Genomic DNA, 19521 nt, shown 5'->3' on the forward strand with positions numbered 1-19521 from the left:
TGGTCTCGGGACTATTTGATATCGTGATTATTTGGTCTCGGGACTATTTGATATCGTGATTATTTGGTCTCGGGACTATTTGATATCGTGATGATTTGGTTGCCACCTTTTCAAAAACAATGGTTCCAATAATTCGTTGCCACCTTTTCCAAAACAATGGTTCCAATAATTCGTTGCCACCTTTTCCTAAATATTCTCCAATTAATTAGCTGCCATCTTTTCCAAAATATTCTGCTACTAATTAGCTGCCACCTTTTCCAAAATATTCTGCTAATAGTTAGCTGCCACCTTTTCCAAAGTAAGCTCTTATTAATTAGCTGCCACCTTTTCCAAAATATTCTCCTATAGGGAGTCAGCACAAGCTCGGTCTTGACGTCATAATTTTTGAAAATTAAATATCGCGGGGCGAATGAAAGTGCCATCTAGTAGATTTTATTTATCATTTTTATCCTTTACGAGGTCCGCCATGATTGCGGAGCGAAGCTATTTGTTAACTGGGGAGAAATCCGAGTTACTCGCGTTAAAATGGTTAGGACGTGTTGTTTAAAAAGTTTTACAAGTATTAGCACGAAAGAGAAACTAAGTTTCTTCAGCATACCATGTGTGATAACTAACCAAGGTGAAAATATCAAAGAATTATCCTTGAAACGGCGTCATCTGTGGCTGAAAAAGCTAAGCCTTGGACCCGATTCAATATCGAAACATTCAAGAGTTTGTGCTAAACATTTCCTCTCTGGTTTGAAAACTTTGTCTAATTTGAATCTTAATTAATATTATGTGGGTAAATCATTTAAATTTTTAATTTAGGCGCACCTTCCCAGCTATATGATGAAACGAATCCAGACTTAATTCTTGGGGCCCTTTTGAAATTGTGCTTACAGCATGCTTACAGACTGATTGTCCCATATAAAATGTCCTATAATTTTTCAAATCGTCCAATAAAGTCCTATATTTTCAAGATTTCAAAGTAATTAGTTATAATCCCAGCTGCATGACGTTTTAAACGCAGAATTAGTGCTATCACGTTTGGTCAGATAAAAAAATCGCGGACCTCGCTCCGCTCGCTCAAAAGTTTTTTATCTTTAGTTCTCACATAATTGAATTTATACGATTTTCTAAGGTTTTTATATTAAATGATAACAATTACTTTGCATTCTGAACTGCACTCAAAAATAGCACAATTGAATGTCGCCTCAGACTTTTCATTTAAATATCGAAGCCCACAGATTGAACCGAATTATAGCACAGACCTTTAAAATATTTTTCATTATAAAAGAGAGTTTTGAAAATCTGTCATCTCTGAAAAACATTTCTTCCTACCTGACCCTTTTAAATAACTTGATTTGGTCATTTTCACTCACTTGGGTGTCTTTCTGCCGAGGGGTCGGACTTTTTTGTATTTAATCAACAATAAATAGTAAACAAAAAATTGACTTGACTTGGCCCAAAAATTAAAAATTGACTTGAAGTAGTAAACAAAAAATTAAAAATTGACTTGAAGTAGTAAACAAAAAATTAAAAATTGACTTGAAGTAGTAAACAAAACATTAAAAATTGACTTGAAGTAGTAAACAAAAAATTAAAAATTGACTTGGCCCAAAAATTAATTTTAAATTAACATTTAAGTGCTTTTGGCTTTCTTTGATCGAGTGACCTTCGTTTTACATTTCTCAGCGCGAACGATTTTTCTGCACTATTTTGACCATTCAAATAAGTAAAATCTTTTTTCTTAAGAAGGGCCAATTTTCTTAATAAAATTTATCTTTTCTCTGTATCTTTTCTTAACTTCTTCATTTAAACTCTCATAATAGCTTAACTAGCCCGACTTTGCATTCAAAGTAGCGACCTCCAATATGATCACGCCGCTCCACAAAGATGGCGGCTCAAAAGAAATTCAAATTTCGGCAAATTTGTAGCACTGCTTTAAGAGATGGCGCTAGCGTACTCTTAAACTATGACGTAGGCCGAATTTTTTTTAGTCTATAAGTGCTGACTCCCTATTAATAATCTGACACCTTTTCCTAAATATTTCTATTATTGCCAATAAATTGTTCGTGGTAAGAGGCGGGCTTTTAATTCTCATATAAATAATCTTCTTACCTCCAAACAAGGTTGGGTTGGGTTGGTTTAGTTAGGTTTAGTTAGTTTAGGTTCGGTTAGGTTTTGTTAGGTTCGGTTCGGTTCGGTTCGGTTAGGTAAGGTTTGGTTCGGTTCGGTTAGGTAAGGTTTGGTTCGGTTAGCTTAGTTAAGGTTTGGTTCGGTTAAATTTGGGTGTTTTAAAAAATTCAGAAGGGGTGATATTTTTTTTAAAAACGAGACTTTCGTGTCCCGAGACCCATTTGCGCCAAGACCCAATTGTCCCGAGACCAATTTGTCCCGGGATCCATTTGTCCCAAGACCAAATCGACGAGACCAATTTGTCCCGGGACCCATTTGTCCCAAGACCAAATCGACGAGACCAATTTGTCCCAAGACTAAATCGACGAGACCAAAGCGGCGAGACCAAATTGTGGCGTACCGTGACCCCTATTGGTGTCTCAAAGTCATATTATTTCCGTTCCTGCTTAAAATATAACCGACATAAAAACTCACAGCAAGATAAGGGTGAAAAGGACCGTAAATAATCAAAACACTTCCAAGGTATCCAAGGACACTATTCTCTAAACATTTAAATGATTAGAACCCCAAATCCAAATTTAAACAATAGGGTTGGTTCCGCATGGAGAGGGTGCTTATAACCGTATTCTCTGTTTTCTCTAACCCAAATCCAAATCCCCATTTGAATCGACCGCCAAACATTTACCCATCCCAAATGTACGTCATTTCCTCTTTCATTGCGTAATTTTATTTCAGCATAAATTACACTAAGGCAATAAATTAATTATCTACAATTATCTACGATAATTATTATTATTTTAATTATTATTAATTTAAATTTATTAATTTAAATTTAGAATTTTACTCATTACAAAACCAGGGATAGATTTAATTTTAGAAGTAGGAATGGAGAATAGTAGGGGTGTGCGAATACCACTTTTTGGGTATCGAACCGGTTATCGAATACCCAAAAATTTTCCTTATCAAATACCGAATCGAATAGTTTATTCCGAATCGAATACCGAATAGTTGGGCCTTGGTAATTTTTTCCTTCCCGATTAATCGCGAATAGTTAAGCCTAGTAACTGCGATTATTTAACCCTAATATTCGCGAATATTAGGCCAACTATTCGCGGTTAATCGGGTAGTAACGCTAATATTCGCCAATAGTCAATACAAAGCAAGGAGAAGAACATTTAGATTCTAGTGATGCCACGAATATTCGGTTACTATTCGGTATTCGGCCTATTCGGCCATTTTTTTCATATTCGGTATTCGGCCGAATCTCCAATCATGAAGGAATAAAACGGAAAAATGACTCAAAATTTTTTTATTTCAATTACAATTTTTACTTTAATATTTTTAATCTACCAGTGGCAAGTTGTGATGAATAAAACAAGACGGCCCAAGGGCTCGTAATAGTAGCCATATCGTACGAGTGAATAGCCCCTCTATACCCTACCCTAATGAGTGGATAACCCCTCTATACCTTACCCTAATGAGTGAATAGCGCTATCTTTTGCTATGCTTAATTGATTTACAGTGCATAAAATCAGAGATAATAGCCCCTCGATTCCCTACTCTAAACAGTGCTTAAATTATAACCGTATAAATTTACTTATGCTGTAATTCTAATAATCCGGCGAATCGAAGAACAGATAGTTTTAGTGATTATCCCCTCGATCAGTTTACAATATAGACTTATGCCGATGCACACTTATCGCATCTTATAAATTTCTAACAAGGACTTATGCCCAGAAACTTTTGAAAGAGAAAGTTTAGTTATAGTGATTACGCATTTTAGTGATTATCCCCTCGAATTACCTTTATCAATGCTAAAATGATCAAACACATAACACTCATTTAACACTATGTTAGCTAAACGCACATTTGAATTAACCGCCAAAACGTTCCAGTCAAACATAACATAGATGACGATAGGTACCGAACGAGAACGAAACACATGAGGAGCGCGGTAGGAAACGGGGAAAATCGTTATCTATTTAATTAGCACATACATTAAAAGAAAATAAATATAAAAACCCCAAACATACAAATTCATAAGTATCCGACCCCACAGATAAAAATTCAAAAGTATCCGACCCCACAGATTAAGAGGTACCCCACCCCACATCACCCCGACATTTTAGAGATAAAAATAAATGAAAAAAACTCGGGGTTTCTATCAAGTCTCTATGGTTCAGCGGTAGCATGTCTGTTTACTGCGCCAGCGACCCAGGTTCGATTCCGGGATCTGACCTGAAAAAATTGTAATTAAAATTAAATCTCTAACCGAGCCCAGTTCCCCCTATGGGTGGGTTGTGGTAATATAAAGTTTCTTTTAAGCTAAAATCTGTCGATAACGAAAGCGACAACCCCAGCCACAAGTACTACTACTACTATTACGGCGAGGGTCAAACTAAGAGCCTATCATATACTACGATATGGCTAAAAAAGCATATAGTGACACGATCTACTCGCAAATGAACCAAAAACCTAAAGACGCTATAGACGGGTCCTATAGTGTTAAAGAGAGCGCGTTGGAAAATCGTAACTTCCCCCTTTTCATTCCCTCCTTCCCGAGTTTATCACCAACGTTGAAAGCTTCCGCGCAGGTGCGCTGTAGCAGAGGCGGTAGAGAGCGGATCTAAACAGTGTATCCCTTTCTCTGCTTGCGCGCCAATATTGCGCAGAGCAGTAATCGCGTTGAAGCTAGTGCCGAGAGGAGAGGAGAGTTTTCCCACGTGACCCTACATTTCGCGTAGCCGTCTGCCTATTCACCTCACCATTCCATACCCTTCTTCTTCCATGATGAGACATGTCCAATTGCAGTACGTGCGGGGGATGTACGTATTTCGCGGAACGGGTTACAGCTCATAACCGGTTTCGCGCGAGTTGCACATATCTCACGGCCGAGAGCATGACCGAATATTCGGTATTCGGCAAAATCAATATTCGCGGCATCACTAATTTAGAAGCTCCTAAATTTCAAAATACCTTTCCTCATTGGTGGTCAAGTATTCCTTAAAATTTTCCTATGCACATGCTGGTAGTTTTTGATGGGAGACAAATAAAATCGGGATGATATTTTTTAAATAAGGTGGGTCGCTCTAGTGCCAAGGACCTAAATTTATGGTAGTCGAACTTTAACCGAATAGTCAGTTCGGTATTCGATATTCGAATCGAATAGTGATAATGGGCTTATCGAATACCGAATCGAATAATTCGGTTCGGTATTCGATCGAGTTATTCGATTGAAACGGTTAACCGCACACCTCTAAAGAATAGGGTAATCTGGGCGCGCGTCAAAGTCCCGGACCCTCTTCTCCGGGAACGGGGGGTATGAAAGAAGAGGCGGGTCAGAGCGACAGAGGTAAAAACGAAATAGGTATTTTTCGCCGTTCCCGTCAGCAACGTCTTCAAAACGTATTTTAAGTGAGTCAATATGATAATTTAAACTTTTCGTTAAGTGTTGGAGTGAGGGGCTCTGTAACGGGCTATGAGTCGGACTGAAGTAAATACTAACCGTTCTCCATTCCTACTTTTAAAATTAAATCTATCCCTGATAAAACTAAGCTTTTCCTAAGGATTTTGAACCGTTTAATTGAAATGATTTAAACCATTAGTAATTATCAATTGGCATGTATCGTATATTAACCAATGCGAATACCAATTTTTTTAAATCAACGAAACTAAAATATCAATATCAAACAATTATCTACTGGAAAAGATATCAAGCTATTCTTTAATTTAAACTTGTCATGCTATGTTATTTTCTGGTGCAAAAATGGGTAGCTTCTTTGCATAATTCCCGAAGTTTTTCAACTCCAAATTAAAAATATTAACGTTTTGTGATATTAAAGGAGAAACATAAACATAATTTTCGTTTCTTTTGAACTAGTTTCTATATAGGAACTTTAATAAAATGGCCATTTGTCTGAGTACACTTACCAGTAATGGGTTTTACTAATCGAGACAATTACTTCGTCTTTTTATTAATATTTCATAAATACTACCTGAATATTTTTTAAATATTATTATATAGATTATATTGTTATTTCAGATTCATTGAGTTAAAAAAATTATTATCAGTATTTCAGTTAAGCTTCGATATGGACATCGGTTAATTTGCGATATCAGCTAACGATGCTAGTCTCTTTATATCTTTGAATCGGAACTTCAAGAGTCACTAGACAGTATATAACTTCAAAATCGAGAGTTAGCAGCTTTAAAGCAATCTCAACATGATATCCGAGGTTAAATTTATCATTATATCTGATAAAGTAAGATAATGTGACGAAGAGGCTCAGTCAACGTGGGGCAAAGGCCTCACACAGTTTTTCTTGACTATCGCCGTCAATGGTCAAGCTAAAATTCCTCTTAAAGTAGTAAATAAACAACACTTGACGCAATCTTCTAAGGAGCTATTAATAACAGAATATAATATGAACAATAATGGTCTCAATTAGATCACAAAAATTATACTTAGCTTGAAAAATTAATATTTAAATCAAAGTAGAATATTCAGTTAAGCTTCGATATTTACGATAAAGGCTTACGATGCTAGTCTCTCACTAAAAATAACATCCATAATTCAATAGGCTCCAAGACTTTGCTTACTAAACCACACTAATGTTTTTAAAGGGTAAACAACACTAAAATAATCACATCACATTGATTCTCAGTAACCTCTCAAGCTGAAAATACGAGGGACCCACAGTACATAATATCGAGTCGCCGTGATAGCGAGGCGTCTATGCGAACGTCAACAAAACCGCACGTCGCGATATGCGGGCGATATGCCTACAATCCGTTCTAACATTGAAATCCCGAGTGTATTTCCGCGTTGTACCGCTTCCCGCCTTACACCCTCAGAAAGAATTTATTACAGAGTGGCTTACCCCTCGTCGAATTTTCCGTAGTAATATTTTTGAAAAAGCCATCTGTATTAATTTTGAGTTGAGAAACAAGATTATCTTAAATACTAAAATTGTTTTATAAATAATATTATGTAATTTCTTCGTTAGTTAAAGGGAATGAGAAGCTTCGTTTGAAAAACTTGATTTATATATCGAAAAATTTATAATTTCTGTCAATTCAAAAATATCAAGCTTTTAATTCTCCGATTTCTGGTTATTTGGCAATATGCATTTGAAAATGCTTCATATGAAATTATTTGAAATCCTCTTTTTATGAAAAACTAAAACATTTCCCGTAGGCCGACGCCACAGATAGCTTTTTGGTATAGTCCCTTTCAACCGAATTCCCAATGGACCGAAATCCCATTCGACCGAATATCACGCAATGATTTTAGATTTCCAGCCCAATGGCTATATTCCCGATGGACCGAAATCCCAATCGTCCGAATATGCCTCTAAAAAATACATGAATATAACATGAAACACTGTAGCTGTCAGAAATTCGGTGGTGTAGTGGATACGATGTTGGACTGCGAAGCGATAGGTTGTTGGATCGAATCTCTGAAAGGTATGTTAATAATATTAAAAGTAATATTAATTAAAACGCTCACAATCATTCCTTTCAAGGCAAGAGATATATAGAATTAATAAACAAATTGTGCTTAAAATGAAGTACAGTCTTAATGGTAGTTCCATCAATGTCTGTAAGTTTTAAATTAAAATTTCAATATTTTGGTTTCGGGTGGTTTAGGTTAGGTTAGGTTAGATTTGGTTTGGTTTGGTTCCAATAATTCGTTGACACCTTTTCCAAAATATGCTCCTTTTAATTAGCTACCACCTTTTCCAAAATATTCTCCTATTAAATAGCTACCACCTTTTCCAAAACATTCTCCTATTAATTAGCTGCCACATTTTCCAAAAGATTTTCCAATTAATAAGCCGCCACCTTTTCCAAAATATTATCCTATTAATTAGCTGCAACGTTTTCCAAAACATTCTCCTACTAATTAGCTGCCACATTTTCCAAAATATTCTCCTTTAAATTAGCTACCACATTTTCAAAAATATTCTCCTTTTAATCAGTACCACCTATTCCAAAACATTCTCCTATTAATTAGCTGCACCTTTTCCAAAATATTCTCCTACTAATTAGCTGCAACCTTTTCCAAAACATTCTCCTACTAATTAGCTGCCACATTTTCCAAAACATTCTCCTTTTAATTAGCTGCCACATTTTCCAAAAAATTCTCCTTTTAATTAGCTACCACCTTTTCCAAAATATTCTCCTTTTAATTAGCTACCACCTATTCCAAAACATTCTCCTATTAATTAGCTGCCACCTTTTCCAAAAAATTCTCCTACTAATTAGCTGCAACCTTTTCCAAAACATTCTACTAATTAGCTGCCACATTTTCAAAAAATTCTCCTTTTAATAAGCTACCACCTTTTCTAAAATATTCTCCTATTAGTTAGCTGCCACCTTTTCCAAATGATTTTACTATTAATTGGCTGCCACCTTTTCCAAAAAATTCTCCTATTAATTAGCTGCCACCTTTTCCAAAATATTCTCCTACTAATTAGCTGCAACCTTTTCCAAAACATTCTCCTACTAATTAGCTGCCACATTTTCCAAAAAATTCTCCTTTTAATTAGCTACCACCTTTTCTAAAATATTCTCCTATTAGTTAGCTGCCACCTTTTCCAAATGATTTTCCTATTAATTGGCTGCCACCTTTTCCAAAATATTCTCCTATTAATTAGCTGCCACCTTTTCCAAAATATTTCTATTATTGCTAATAAATTTTTCGTGGTAAGAGGCGGGCTTTTAATACTCATATAAATAATCTTTTTACCTCCAAACAAGGCTGGGTTGGGTTAGGTTAGGTTAGGTTAGGTTACGTTTGGTTAGGTTAGGCTAGGGTAGGTGAGGTTCGCCGTAATTAAAACGTAGTTAAAATAAGTGCAGTAATACATTTTCAACTCACATTTATTTTAACAATAATAAGTTGTGAAATTAAAAATATATTTAATGCAACACCACACAGTATATCTTCTTCCAGTTCAATAGAATTTCGGTCCAATGGGACTATAATAAAATCGCACCTTTTGGCTACGTTCGGTCGAATGGGACACCACAAAAAAGCCGTTCTGTCGAATGGGAATTCGGTTCAATGGGACCAAAGCATATTTTTCACGTGGGGTGGTGCCACTCTCTCTGCTATCAGACCCAGAGTTTAGACTGGCGCGAAGCTCGAGATGCTTATAGGATTCCCGCGCTATTTTTCCTCAACGTCATGGTGATGTCATGAAACGGGCAAACAAGCTCGATAAGACAAAATTGTTGATATATCGAAACTGAGTTTTCGTGATTTTTCAATGGATTTTAAAAAATAGAATCTTTGGTTCAATTATATTAAAAACTTGATATTTTGAAAGTAGAGACTTGAGAGTGTAACATATGAAATTGTAAATTCGCCTAGCCTTTAATATTATTCACCTTATTGAGCGTTACATCGTTTTAAAAGAGAACAATTAAACATTCTTGAGAGATTTGACTAATATTGACGTTTGAAATTAAGCACACACCTGTTGTTTTGTCTTACTCACATCGGTAGTATATAAAAGTTTCGAATCTCAGTTGTGGATAAGAACAGCGCAATTGCGTGAACCTTTGATGGAAGCCCCACCATTGGGACGCTAGACGTTTCTCGTAACCCTAGCCGATCGCCCCGTATGTCTTAACCTTAACGATGATGATGGAGATAGAACCGAGTATGTACAGACTGGTGTCCATGTGGGATGGACAAAAGATGGTGGTGTTTAGAAGCCAGTAAGTGCAGACTAGTGTCCATGTGGGATGGACAAAAGATGGTGGTGCTCAGATTTGCAAACTGCGAACGCGGTCCCCTGGGGTGTAACAACAGACAGACAGACACGTCGAAATTACAACCTCTCCGTGACATACGGTACTCGGAGAGGTAAACAAGATGGTCTAGCCCATAATTAAGCCACATTGTTTTCGTAATCTTGCTATCTTTACGACAGTAAATATACTTCTAGTGAAATATCCCCTAATATACCTGTCAGAGAGAATGATTTTTCAATGGCTGCTTGGCAAAGAGAATCAAATATCGCCAACGACCATTACTAAATTTCTAATACTACTATCACTACCACTAATACTCAGGTAAAACTATTACTCCCATCGATACCTTGTAGCTAAGAAGAAACCAAAAAATTTCCAAAGCGCGCTTCTAGAATTCTCGCCCGCTCGGACCGGTTCTACATCCATCCCATTCCTCTCTCCCTCTCTCTCTCTCTTAGAGGCTCACTTAGCACATCTCGTAGATACTTTCGTTCTCTCTCCAATCTCTGCAACCCTCTTTCAACAAGCGACTATAGAGAAGGCAGTTTAGTATCAGGCTGGCATGCCATAGGCCCCGGGTTCGGTTCCCGGTGGCGGTGGAGAAGAAAATAACTATTATAAATTATAAATCGTTCACATGAAAAATATGGAGCCAGCGCCACCTAGAAGTGAATTTTCGAAGTACTATTTAAAAATAGTGAACGACACATCATCATCATCTTCTTCTTCATCTTCATCTTCTTTTTCTTCTACACACCAAGTCAAACTAATAGCCCATCGAATATACGATGTGGCTAAAAACGGCGTGATGGGCTATTAGTTTGATCTGGTGTAGAAGAAGATGATGATGATTCGTTCGTTATTTTTGCCTCTCCGAGTGACTATGACGTCACGGAGAGGCATTACACTGCACGTGTCTGTCTGTCTGTCTGTGTCACCGAGTTCGCAGTTGGCAAATCAGAGCAAACGTGTACGCAGAAAGCAATATTAGCTTCTACTCTATTATCATCGTTAGGGTAAAATTTACGCGGCGATCGGCTAGGGTTTAGAGAAACGTTTAGCCTCTCAATGGTAGGGCTTCCACCAAAGGTTCACGAAAATGCGAGTTTTCTTATCATTTATAGCTAAGCAATCGCTTTATATGCCCAAAATTTCCAAAAATTGTAAAAGAGGCATACGCTTGAATTCAATAGCTATTCTGAGTGAGCGGTAGCTCTCTTAAATAAGACTTCATACTGCCTTTAATGTATAAGAGTGGTTTTTTAATTGGATGTAACTTTTTCCTTTAATGGTTACTGTTTTGAAAAATATCCACTGAACTAAAATCCGGGCCCATAATATGTGGTTAAAATTTCAAAGAAATCCTTGCAATACTTTTTCTTATAGAAAATAAAGTTGCTAAGGGTGGTTTTTATTTCCCACAAAATTTCTCAAAAAAAGGTTAATTTTCCCATAGGAATAACATGGGAAAATTTTTGCTGTGATAGCGAAACTTTCTCGACCATTTTTTGAAGGCTATATTCTAGGAGAGCGGTCGCTCTCTTAGATAAGACTTGATACCGCCTCTAATGCTAAAGGAGGGTTTTTTGATTGACCGTAACTTTTTTCGTATTGTGTTTGCTGCTTTGAAATTTTGCCAGTGAACTAAAATTTGGGCCCTAATTATGTGGTTAAAATTTCAAAGAGATCCAACTAACAGTTAACTCTATAAGGAAAAAAGTTGTTAAGGGTGGTTTTAGAATCCATAAAATGAATCAGACAATTGGTGAAAAATAAAATATTCATCCATAGAGGTAACATGGGATTTTTTTGAAAAATGACCTTAATTGGGATCGTGTATAAAGAAAACTATTCATTCGTTACGTTTGGGAACCATCTTAAATGAAAGATAACAGTACATAGATGTGCCTTCCCTTAGTCTCATTATGAAAAATTAAGTTTAAGTATTGATTTTTATCATTAAAAACACTTACTATGACTTATGTTGTTTTGGGTTTAGGAGTTACGGCGTTTTACCACTGTTAGAGACACGCATTTTAGCCCTCATTTTTTTATATTGGACTTACGACGCTTTTTTTATTATTTTCATAACAAAAAACGTCTTTGAAATTTACTTAAATTAATTTTAAATTTAAAAGTCAACAGAATATTTTATTATTAAACAAATAAAACAATTTCGCTAAGCCTCGATCAAGGTAGCGTTATGTAGTGTTGATTTTCTACTTGTCTAATTTGTCTTCTCGTCATCAACTTCGGTTATTTGGGATAAAAGAATACTGTCGGTAGGTTCAAATAAATTATAAACGAATTAATTATTAATCAATTACTACATTGTTATCTGTGAGAGCTGCGAGATATTAATAATCAAAAATGTCTTGATTAGAACCAAGCTTAATGATGAAACCTCCGTTCATTAAACGTTAGTGATAACTTTCAAGGGAAGTAATGACGAACAGAACTGTACAGATTCTTTCATTTAACAAGTTTTTACATTTATATTATTTAAATTCAAATTCTGTATTAAAGGTGAAAACGATTGGTGATTATTCGATCTTTAACATGCATTCCCATTTTTGACATACGAACGTAGCTCTTGTGGTTTTAGGTTGCATTCTTTAAAGACGTTAGTAACACTATTTTGATTAATTAAGGGATATTAATTTTGGTTAATGTTTAATATGTAACACACTATTCAGTGTTGCAGTGGTTTTGCTACTAAGCCTATTGAATGAAGTAAAAATTTCTGAAATTATCGTTGGTAAATAACATTTCCCATCCTGGTTGCCATCGTCCTTGCTCATATCCTCTGTTTTCGAAGTCTGCTCTGTATTATGCTATGATTTTATGCTACCTTATTGGTCTCGTAATCATAGGTAACAGTAGCGCTAGTTAATTAAGGATACCGTTATCCAATTTACTCAAATCAGGGTAAATATAGTAATAGAGAATAACACTGTCACTTAAAGTTACAGTTTTTACAATGTAGTAGTGTTCTTTAGTACATATGTGCTTTTATCCGTTACCGCTATTTCGATCTCTCGATTGTACTAATAGAAAATCACATTTCTACCCAAATGATTAAAATTTTTAATTAGGTAATGCTTTGTAGAGATGGGCCGATACCAGTTTAAACCGATACCGATATGATCCGATACTTCGGAAACCGATAGTACCGATATCGATATTTTACCCGATCCTTCGATTAAACCGATATCAAACCGATACCGATATGGCATCGGTATCGGCCCATCTCTATAGATGATTCTCGATCCAATTTCTGTACTTGAAACTATAAAACTGGCTTATCATACGACAAACCCATTTTGAACACTAGTAACGTTATCAAAAATAGATGAAAATCTGTGCTAACTCAGAGTTTAGGTCTTATGGCGCCATCTACTCTCAACATAAGTATTTATTTTCTTTAAAAAATATCGGGTAGAAATATCGGTTCATTTATAACCGATACCGATATATCGGTTAAAGCCAAATATCGGTACCGATAACGATATGGCATCGGCATCGCCCCATCTCTAATGCTTTGTGAAAGACCACGCTTACTAAGGAAGATATACACATATTCCTTACCAACATAACATCTTTTTTTACCTATGCATAGTCACGATGCTTTAATTCAACCAGAAGAAATTGTTCCTACGCATAGCCCTGATATGATAGAACCAGAACAGAAGTTTCCTGCACATCTACCAGATAAAAGTATTCAAACTAAGGAAAATGTTCCTGCACACGTACCTGATGAAAATATGCAAACCAAACAAAATTTTCTAATACATGTACCTGATGAAAATATTGTAACTAATGAAAAAGTTCCTGAATATGAACCTGATGAAAATATTGTAACTAACGAAAAAGTTCCTGAATATGAACCTGATGAAAATATTCTAATCAAAGAAGAAGTTCCTGAACATGAATCTGATGAAAATATTCTAACCAAAGAAAAAGTTCCTGAATATGTACCTGATGAAAATATTCTAACCCAAGAAAATGTTCCTATGTTTATTCCTCTTATTAAAAAGTATGCTACAACTCAAGCGTCAACATATACTCGCAAGAGAGTATGTAAATATTCCAAGGGAAAACTCACTAGGAACATTTTTAAATTGAAGACGCAAATTAAAATAATCCGTAAACAAATTTCAACCCTAAAAGCGACATTAAAAAACCTCAAAGAAGATAATCGAAAGAAGGAAGTAATTCAAATCAATAAAATTGTGGAAAATGCTAAGAATTCCGATGATGTAAAAGCTAAGTTCTTAATGGAACAAGTTCTTGTATATGAAAAAAAAAACCATTCCGTATCACGAGTCCACCTTGAGGATTTGCTGTTTGATTTTCAAGAAATCTGCATCAGCTTACAACTACATTAGGGAATTGGAAGTCTTACATTTGCCACACAGGACCACTCTTAAGAGATTTATTGAGGATGGCATAACCTCTTTAGTTAAAGAAAGGCTCTCGAGCGAGTTTGCAAAAATAACAAACGAGAAGGAGATTTTAGAGTCTTTAATGTTTGACGAGATGAAAATAAAAGCAAAGTTACTCTACGATCGCAACCTTGATACATTTTTTGGCAAACCAACTACAAGCATCCCACTGAAAAATAACAGTAGTGATCATGAATAGAGCCCGGCATTATCTATCCATTATCCAAGTTATTTTATCTTCATTCATACTCGAAAATTATCCACATAACTCACATGCTAAATCGTATTATAATCCACAACTTTGTTTATAAACAATCGGTTATCCACCAATTTGTGGATAATGGTTAGATAATGCCGAGCTCTAATCATGAAGAGAAACTAGCTACTGATGTTCTCTGTTTCATCTTTCAAGGACTGTGCACAAATTTTAAACTCCCAGTTGCATATTTCTTCACGGCAAACTTGGATGGAGAACAATTACATCAACTAGTTCTAAAGGTCATAAAAGCTGTTGAAGATAGTGGGTTTCGAGTAATAAGGCTGGTATCAGATAATGCGAAGACGAACACATCCGCGTTTAAGAAATTCAGCAATGGAATTTTAAAGCATGAGATTTTTCATCCTTTGGATGCTGAACAAAAATTGTTTATTGCGTTTGACGAGAGTCATTTAATTAACAAGTTGGGAAAACCAAAATATTACCTCTCCGTGTCGAGAAGATTATATAAACTTAAGTATCCAATGAAAACGTCGAACTTTTTGCCCTCATCCTTTCCCGCACTTTGCGCTTCCGCATTTCATCCTTACTCTCAACATTATCTTCCTCCATTTTACATACAAAAATCAAATACTCACAAAAAGAAGCGGGAAAAACTTGCTGGCTCTTTACAACCACTTAATTTGGCTTAATATCCAACTTCCAAACACAAAAATATACTGGTAGATAAACTGACAACCCACAAGCAAAGAAAAATTCTCAAGAATGGCTCCCGCAAATTTAAAAGGTCTATTTTCAACTAGGTGGGCGTATCTGATTAGATTTCAAATATATATTTTTGAAATTTTTGGTCTGACTGTTATCTACACCTAGATGGTTTTCAGTCAGACAAACAAGGAGCATAAACACAATAGTGGAAGCTTCAGTCTTATTTAAAACATGTAAAACAATTATCATCTCCGCAAATAGCTTACACATTTCTTTTTTACCAATGCCTAACCGTTTCGATTTTTCTAAAGCAATTTTAGCACCAAAAAATATTTTTTGACACAAAATAAATGTTTTATATTCTTATGAAGAATAAAACAAGAGGATAAAAAAGGTCTGTCCTCTCGTAATTTTTTAAGCTTTTATCAGTAACAAGGAGTATAAACCCATTAGTGGAAGCAGTATTTTTTTTTTTCGAAACAATCTCGCTTATGTTTATTCTCTCTAGACTTCGCTAAAAACGTATTACTGTTACGTAAAATATTAATAGACCGGCAAGGATTCATACCATTAAAGAAGGAGCGCAATATTATCCATATTTTCATTTCATATACAGAGAAAAGAAATTATTATGTTTCTGGGAGGAGCTTCCCGTTTTTGTTGTTGTTTTGAAAAATATATCGCAATGCACGGGCCTTGGTAGATATAGGAGGCGATGATAATCTCTCTCTTTGCACGAGAGGTTTATCTTTAATATTTAAATAAATATAATTATTATTAATTATTTTAATCTTCAATAATTAACATTATTAATAGTTAAATCGCTTAAAATAAAGTTATACCTATTATCTTCTCAAACTTTGCTAATATTGACGTTTAAATTGATGCGTATTCCTCCTACCTGATTCTTTCAAAATTTTGGTTTATATATAGAAATCGTTTCCCTTATAATAGTAAGGAAAAAGCGCGATTGCGAAAACCTTTGGTGGCGATCCCACCTTAGGGAGGCTAGACGTTTCTCGTAACCCTAGCTGATCGCCGCGTACATCCTAAAACCAAACGATGATAATGGAGTAGAAGCCAATGATACAGATTGGTGTCTATGTGGAATAGACGGAAGACCAGTGGATGGTGGTGTTAGAAGCCAATGATACAGATTGGTGTCTATGTGGAATAGACGGAAGACCAGTGGATGGTGGTGTTAGAAGCCAGTGTAAGTGCAGACTGGTGTCAATGTGGGATTGACAAAGAACAGAAGATGGTGGTGATTAGAAGCCAGTATGTACAGACTGGTGTCCAAGTGGAATGGACGAAGACCAGAAGATGGTGGTGATTAGAAGCCAGTATGCACAGACTGGTGTCCATGTGGGATGGACGAAGACCAAAAGATGGTGGTGATTAGAAGGCAGTAAGAACAGACTGGTGTCCGTGTGGGATGGACAAAGACCAGAAGATAGTGGGTTGAGAACTCAAGTAGAGGAGCCATTTCCGTGACTGTGAGAGCAGTTCGGAAATGGCGAACACGTTTGCTCCGAATCGCAAACTGCGAACGCGGTCTCGTGGGTGTAACAACGGACAGACAGACAGACACACAGACACGGCCGTTACAGTACCTCTCCTGGACTACGTCACACGGAGAGGTAAAAACATTCGGTCACAGTTTCTGGAAAGGTTTATGCTGTACATCGGCATTGTAATTTCTTCGCACTTTCTCGTTCAGCTTTACAACAAGCAAGAAGGCATGTTTGTCAAACCAGTAAGGTTTTTAACCCGAAAGATCATAATCAATAATCATAGATCTTTCCAATCATTAAAAATTAATAATAATAATCATAGATCTTTCCAATCATAAAAAATTAATAAGAATAATCACAGATCTCTCAAATCATAATAAATAAATAAGAATAATCATAGATCTTTCTAATCATAATAATAATTATAAATCTTTCTAGTCATAATAATGATAATTATTAATCTTTCTAATCATAATAATCATAATAAAAATAATAATAATTATAAATCTAACTAATAATAAAAATATATAATATTAGAATATTTGAATAATAATTACGTATTATTAGCATTGAAACGCTGAAAATATTATTAAAAAATTTGGCCCATCAAATTTATGCACGGTCCCTCCAATTTCAAATAAATGGAAGATCCCTTAAAATGGGATTGCTACGAGTGCCGTCTTCGAAGAGAAAAGAGCAAAAAACAAGGTGGCGCGTTCCTTAAAAGTCCCACTAGCCAGAAGAGCGTACTCGGGCCTTGATATAGCGTAGGCAACGCTCGAACGATAAGCCTGAAGACGATGATGCTCGAGTTCTACCTTGGTTTTGATAAGGTCCTACACTAAAGCTGTTGTGTATGTAGGTAATAATAATAGGGATGCTATTTTATTACCAATTACCAATTACCAACTTATTTATTTACGAGTTATAAATTAAAGAATTACAATATGTATAACCTAATGCCTACGGCATCCTAGAGCAGAGTGATCCAAACGTCCCCCTGGCTATGCGCTATTGGTCTGCTTAGTAGCGCCATCTATATATGGTGTACATATATAACAATACCTTCCCCCTGTTTTTTGTGTTGTTTCTTTTGGAAGACATGGGGTTTATGAATATTTAATAGAGTTCATGAGTCTGTGTGGCGAAATCTAGCTAGTGGTCTTCTGGTCCGTGCCGGCTGGATACGCTTGCTTGGCGGTGGTGCTTGTGATGATTTCGGAAGGTTTGAACTGCTTGACGTTTCCGAGGATGGGGTGTCCTCAGGTGGGAGAAAGTCGAGCCAAGGGTTTATTGTATTAGGCTTCTCTTTTCCCGTTGCGTGACTTGCTGCCTTCGCAGTTTCCTCAGTTAATGTCACTTCACTTGGTGCTGACCTAAATGCTATAAGATTCTCCGGTTCACTAACCAGTGTGGGATGTCCTGCGTGTGCAGGTCATCATTTTGTACTTCAAGGCCCGTGTTGGTCGTTTAAACAAATCTTCGGTGGGTATGTTCGGTGCGAATTTTGGCTAGCTCTTGGGCACCTGGCGCTTTCTGCTTTTCTTCGGATTGTCTCCTTCTGATTTGGTTTTTGTGCCGCCGGAGCATTCAGAATTCCGTGTTTATTTCGTTCATTGTTTGACCAAGGTACTTTCCTATACTTGCCTTGAACCAAAGTTCCGGACATATACTGGGTCAGAAATTTAATAGTGGTTCTTTGGTGGATTGTCTTCCGTGTCTTGCGGATTTTCGTGACTTGTTTGAAGTTTGGGTTGAAAAGATCCAGTTTTGAATATATTTGCCTACACAGCATTAGCTCTGCTGGGGATTTTCCTTCAGCGTTTGGCGTTCTCCGGTAGTTGAGAAGAATCTTGGCTAGTCTTGTCTCAAGAGTGCCTGAGCGGAAACTTTTTAAACCTTCATTTATTGATTTGATTGCTACATTTTCTCCCTCGCTAACTTTCGTAAGTGTTTCTTTTATCGTTCTGACCGTTCTTTCGGCCTGGCCGTTGCTAGCTGGATGATAAGGTGCTGTCCGGAGATGCGTATTGAGTGATGAAGTTTTGAAAACCGGAGCTGGTAAAGCATGTTCCGTTATATGTGACTAATGTGGGCATTATTCTAAATCGAGCAATGTGTTGCCGTAGCGAGCGCGTTACGGCCTCTGTTGATGTGGTTGAGGTTATCTTCAGTTCGATCCACTTACTGTAAGCATCCACGATGGCTAGAATGTATTTATTCTCGTTCGGGCCGGCGAAATCTGCATGTACCCTTTGCCATGGCTTCTTAGGGTCTGGCCAGGCGTGACAGTTTGTTTTCGGCATGGGCGCCGCGTTCTGACAAGTGTGGTAGGATCTGACTACTCCTTCAATGTGGGCGTCAATTTCTGGCCACCATATCTTGGATCTTGCAGTGTTTTTCATTGCTACTATGCCCTGGTGTGTACTGTGGAGTTCCGCTTGTATTTCCTGTTGGCATGATTTTGGCATTATTAATTTATTACCCCGCAGCAGAATCTCGTGGAAATTTGATAGCTCTGATCTAAGCCGTTGGTAAGGTTGCAGGCTGGCTTTGAGTTTACGTGTAGGCCATCCTCCTTTTATGTGTTTTGAGATGAGTTGTAGATCGAGTTCCTGTCGTGTGGCTTCGACGAGAGCCTTGACGTTTAATGGTCCGCGATCCATGTCTGGAGAAGAAGGACATATTCCATGGGCACTGGCGTGTTTGAAGCGGGTGTAGGGAGTGGCAAGCGGCTAAGAGCATCTGCGTTGCC

General features: G+C 36.6%; 1 long non-coding RNA gene across 1 annotated transcript; it reads left to right on the forward strand.

The window, feature by feature from the left end:
- Positions 1-438: 438 nt before the first annotated feature.
- LOC149683409 (uncharacterized) lies at positions 439-1433 on the forward strand. The gene is made up of 2 exons (XR_016384153.1): positions 439-736; positions 808-1433. It is a non-coding gene; the product is annotated as an uncharacterized LOC149683409 (long non-coding RNA).
- The last annotated feature ends 18088 nt before the right edge of the window (positions 1434-19521 follow it).

Source organism: Phalangium opilio, unplaced genomic scaffold (genome assembly GCF_054372755.1).
Source record: "Phalangium opilio isolate 3A_F unplaced genomic scaffold, DU_Popi_V2 ptg000037l_1, whole genome shotgun sequence".
Lineage (NCBI taxonomy): Eukaryota > Metazoa > Arthropoda > Arachnida > Opiliones > Phalangiidae > Phalangium > Phalangium opilio.